The following is a 5,677-nucleotide window of genomic DNA, read 5'->3' on the forward strand; positions in this document are numbered from 1 at the left end:
TCACAGGAGAATTCATCTTGTCAGAATTCATGTAATGCGCTAAGTGCATCTCCACCAGTGGTGCTGTGCTTTGAGATAAATGCTAACAACATTTGCTCACAATGACAATGCTAACAGTCTGATGCTTAGCATGTCTAACACTCATCTCAGTTTAGCATGTTAGCTAACATGTGCTAATCATCAGTAGGCCATCAACACAACCTGATGATGGCGTTCACTGAAAAGTCAGCCATTACGATTCATTTTGTGACAAAAACAAATGTCTTTACCACATTTTCAATACAATCCATCCAATTGTTGGTGATGCATTTTACTCAAAACCACACATGCCATCCTTAAGGTGACACGAGATGAAGATTCTGAAGGATTTATTGTCATGGGGTCCATTAAGGTCTGTCTAACAATACACGCAATAGTTAAATGCAACCCCGGCTATAATGGTTCAAATCTTTGATAGTCATCTTGGTTTTCTGCAGCTCTATGTCTTCTGTTTCTATGCCGTGTTTCTTCCCTCGTCTGCCTCCCCTGTTGAAGCTTGACGTGACAAATAGCTGGATCTGCACTTTTCTGTAGCAAAACCAACATGCCCCTCATCATCGCCGGGTGCAAATTTGATCAGAACACACCCAGAATCCCCCGGCTGCCTGATGATGAATTGGCGTATTAGGAACGATGTTTATGCATCAGGCCGGCACTCTCCAGCAAATGACAGTAAATTGCTTCTCAGACAAATCTGGTCTGGGATTCCTGTGACTGCGGATGAATTGAACCTCTCCTGGAGCCGAGGTTCCAGGAAAGCTTGTGAAAGAGAGCAGATGACTTTTCTGTAATCTGCTTCACTACTTCTCTGTGAAATGAGTCCTTTTCAGCTCATTTAATTGATTAAAATCAATGTTTATGACGGTGGTGGACTGTTGTTACAGTATATTTACTCAAGTATGGTAACTAAGTACACATTTTTTAGAATTGTTTTGTATTTTATTACTTTACAAAGTTTTATTTTTACACTCAAAACATAGAGGAACTAGTAGAATATGCTGTTTTGGTGTAGATTAAACTGGCCAAGATGTTTAAGTACTCCTGAAACATTGATGTCAGAAAACTTATTGGAAATAGTTTTGATGGTATTTTTAATGTTAAAACATTGTTTGACTTCTCAAGCGTGGAGATTTGCTTATTTTACTTTTGATTATTTGAATTTATTCTTTAACAATTTACTTTATTTTCTGCAATATGTACTTAAAATGTAAATCCTTTAGGTAGGGCCTACATGGTTTTCAACATAGCTACCATCTTTAACGCAGGACTTTTACTATTAATTAGGGGATTTTCATTGTTTATAGTATTAGTACTTTTGGTTAAGAAAAGGACCTGAATACTTTCTCCACCACTGTTTACTTCTAGACTTAACACTTAAGCGAAAAAATGAATGAGTGACTGATTGCTTAGAGGAATTTTACAAAAGCTACATTAATTTACCAATAACTTAATGTATATTTAGCTTTTAAACTCTGTCAATTGTCCCGTTGAGCGATTGAGCTTGTGAAGTTTGGGATGTTCATAGATTTTCTAAGAATTAACGTCAGTGTCCGCGGGTCTCGCTGAGCCTGGTTCAGGTCCAGATTGAAGCCACAGAATGAAAACCAATAGCCCTGGGCTGATGGAGACGGAGGGAACCGTGAGAGGAGCAATAAAGCTAATGTGATCACAGAAAATGGCTTTCTGAATGGAGGTGGGATGAAAGCCTGAGATCTGGGTCTGCAGGCCGGCCAGAGGTGACAGCATGATGAAGTTTCTACTGGATTTCCTGAGAGTAAAGGCAAAGTGGCCCGAAACCACCAGCACTCACGTGTTGGATGTGAAATTGATAGGCAATAAGTGTTCATAGAATGGGCCTCTTTATACATAAAACCTCAGAGTTGATCAACTGTGACACGATATAACACAAGAATAATAATATTAGTAGTAATTGTAGTTTAAGCAAATACAGTGACGTATTGTTGTAAGCAGACACAGAAGTTGGCATGGCAAAGGTTTCCTCGGCAAAAAAACAATAGGTATTTTTGATTTGATTTCGGACTATTGCAGAAAATGTGAACTGTGGCCAACACACTTTTATTTTCAGCAGGATAATCTCCACATATTAACACCGCTTTTATGAGTTTTGAAGCGTAAATGCAATGTCTAGCAGTAAATAGGTAATCTAATAACAAACTATCAGGGTTACATGACTTCACGTCACCACCGCTAAGCTAAAGGTGGCTAATGGTTTGGCGTGATGACGCTTAGCCGTCTCATGTACTCACTTGTAAGCAACCACTGTTTTAAAGAGGCCCTATTATGCTTTTGGAGGGTTTTCCTGTAGTGTGTGTGTGCATGTAAATGATCTGCAAAGGCTAAAATCCCTGTGAAGCTTCTCTCCCAAAACAACCCCCCCCAACTGAAATGCCTCCATTTGAATCCTTTTTTATTTTTGTAAGATGGCACCAGTGTTGGGTGTAACGCGTTACAAAAGTAACAGAGTCACAGTGATGTATTACTTTTTGCTGTAACGAAGTGATGTAATGCATTACTAAATGAAATTTGGATATTATACTACCCGTTACAATTCTCAGTAACGCAATTACAACACATTTTAACCCGAAATTAAATGGTGTTTTGTTTTTTAAGAATTCGCTAACATCGCGAGACATTCCGACACCAGAGATAGATTAGCAAGCCTGGTGTTTACCCTTCAGGCTCAGGGGGTTCTTTTCCCCATGATGACCGCCTCGCTGCACATTATCCCGCTTATTACACGGCCATATACTGAACAAAATACAGAGCCCATTCCGTGTCCTGTTATTGTTTACTTCCTGTCTGCCTTCTTCTGGTGATTTATCTGACGTCCAGCGCTCCGTCTTTTAACCTCTTTTCCTTTCTCTTTCTTGGTCCTCCTTAGCAACCTTCATTATAGTCCTTGACAGCGGTCTGTACTGCTGTATTAACAACGTGTCACAGGTTAAGAATTTACAATTTATGTTTATTAATATATTTATATATATATATAATATTATATATTAGACAATTTATCAGAATCGAGTATTCAACTAAGCCGTGTAATACAAGTTGTTAGTAGCATTAATGGCCTACACAGTTGTTATGCTATACCACATTGCCCTTCACTGGATGTATAATGAGCTGCACTAAACTACATTTTAGCATTTAAAATACCTAGCTATTCTTTTGAGGTTATTTTGGTAAAGTAACTCAAAAGTCATATAAAAGTAGTGTAACTCATTACATTTCAGAGACAGTAATATTGTAATGTAACTTATTACTTTTGGAAGTAACTTGCCAACCACTGGACAGCACTATGTAACATTTGCGGCTCCATTGGCTGGGGCTCAAACACATTCTACATGATAACCTAAGGGGCGGGACATCTCTCAACAGAGCAGGCCAGCTAACCAATCAGAGCAGACTGGGCTCTGGTTTCAGACGGAGGTGCTGCAGCACAGGCAGGTCATCCTGCCTGTGCTGCAGCACCTCCGTCTGAAACCAGAGCCCAGTCTGCTCTGATTGGTTAGCTGGCCTGCTCTGTTGAGAGATGTCCCGCCCCTTAGGTTANTATAATGATTGATCATGAAAGTGTTCTCAAAGCTGGTAAAGGTGCAGCTAGTTTGAATGACTTTGTATACTGCAGGGTAGCTGGTGGATTTACTCCAGGTGGAACTAAAGTCCGATTTAACACTTGATTAGATTTCACATCATTCATCCACATCTGTAAAGTAACTAAAGGTATTAAATACATGTAGTGGAGTAAAAATACACCATTTACCTCGGAACTGTAGTAGGGTAGAAGTAGCATACAATGTAAATACTCAGGTAAAGTATATAGTATATATAGTACCTCTATAGTTGTACTTAAGTACAGTACTTGAGTAAGTGGACTTCCCACCTCTGCTGTTAAGCTACTTCTTAGCTGTAGATTGGTTTTGTGTTGACTGTAGTGTTCATACTTATTTCAGAGACCCAGCAGGAGAAGGAGCACTGAGAGCAGCATGGAGGAGAACAAAGAGACCCCCAGACCTCAGGTCAGTGTTCACTTCATCACAATATATTCCTAACACTGTTATCCCTTACACTGGGGGACATTTGGGTTATTTAACCAGTTGAGCCCTGAGCCTGTTTTTCAGGCATCAGGCTCGAAAATGACATTCCCAGAACAAATGACCATATCTTCCCTTCTAAAAGGGGAACATGAATAATCTTTTTTCTCAAAGCAATGATAAACCTGTGAGTTGGATGTTGAAAAGTCAGAATCAATATAGAATCATTTTAATTTTAAAGTAAATTCAGATTGAACATAGTAAAAAAAAAAGTAAATGATAGTGTCCGTCCAAAGAAACCCATTACTTATTGTGAAAACTACCCTTGAATGATGGGATAGTAGACTAAAAGCTTTAGGAATCCAAATGTAATGATATAATAAGTACCCTGTATCAAGATTGATGCAACACAAGTGATATTTGACCTTTTTAGAGAAATTTAAAAAAGAAAACTCACTTCTGGGGATATTTGGCTGCATTTTCCGTATCTCTGGCCCCCCTCGGTCAATTTTGATGATTGACACCTCTTTTTAACCGTTAGAGCCAATAGAATCGAGGGGAAGTTCCTAAAATCCATCTAAACATTACCCATTGGTGAATGAGTGATGCATAGCCAGAATGCCCAAAACTGGAAGCTGCCATACACTCTCGTAGCAGCTAAGTTTGTTCTGTGCTAAGCGCGTTTTTTCCCAGCTCAGGGCTAATTCAGAGCCTTTGTTATTTCGTTTCGCTAAAATTGGTTAATATTGTCTGATAGCTGAGTTTCTTCCCGTTAAGTGGATATGACACATTCATAGTTTATTTTCAGTGTTGGGCAAGTTACTTCCAAAATGTAATATATTACTTATTACTGTCTTTTGAAAGTAATAAGTTACATTACAATATTACTGTCTCTGAAATATAATGAGGTTCACTACTTTTTAGTTACTTTACCAAAATAACCTCAAAAGAATGGTGTTTGAAATGCTAACATGTAGTTTAGTGCAGCTCATTATGCATCCAGTGAAGGGCAATGTGGTATAGCATAACAACTGTGTAGGCCCTTAAGGCTACTAACAACTTGTATTACACGGCTTAGTTGAATACTCGATTCTGATTGGTCAATTCTTAACATGTGACACGTTGTTAATACAGCAGTACAGACCGCTGTCAAGGACTATAATGAAGGTTGCTAAGGAGGACCAAGAAAGAGAAAGGAAAAGAGGTTAAAAGACGGAGCGCTGGACGTCAGATAAATCACCAGAAGAAGGCAGACAGGAAGTAAACACTAACAGGACACGGAATGGGCTCTGTAGTTTGTTTAGTATCTGGCCGTGTACAGGCCCGGTTCCAGAACAAAATGACTCAGGGTGCCTCTGAGATTACAGGGGGCGCAGCAGTAGTAGGTTTACATGAGCAATAGTGGCCGGCAACAGCAATGAAAAATAGCATTCATGGTCCCAAATGAACAGATTATGGCATTTGTTATGTTTTGAAACCAAGCAAGTGAGAACATTTCAAGTGAGTTAAAAGTGCAATCCTGAAATATTTCAATTGTCTCAGTGTCACTACATAATGAAAAACGACATTGCTTCACTACATTACGT

The sequence above is a fragment of the Notothenia coriiceps genome, unplaced genomic scaffold, assembly GCF_000735185.1.
Source record: "Notothenia coriiceps isolate Sejong01 unplaced genomic scaffold, NC01 NC01_scaffold00022144, whole genome shotgun sequence".
Lineage (NCBI taxonomy): Eukaryota > Metazoa > Chordata > Actinopteri > Perciformes > Nototheniidae > Notothenia > Notothenia coriiceps.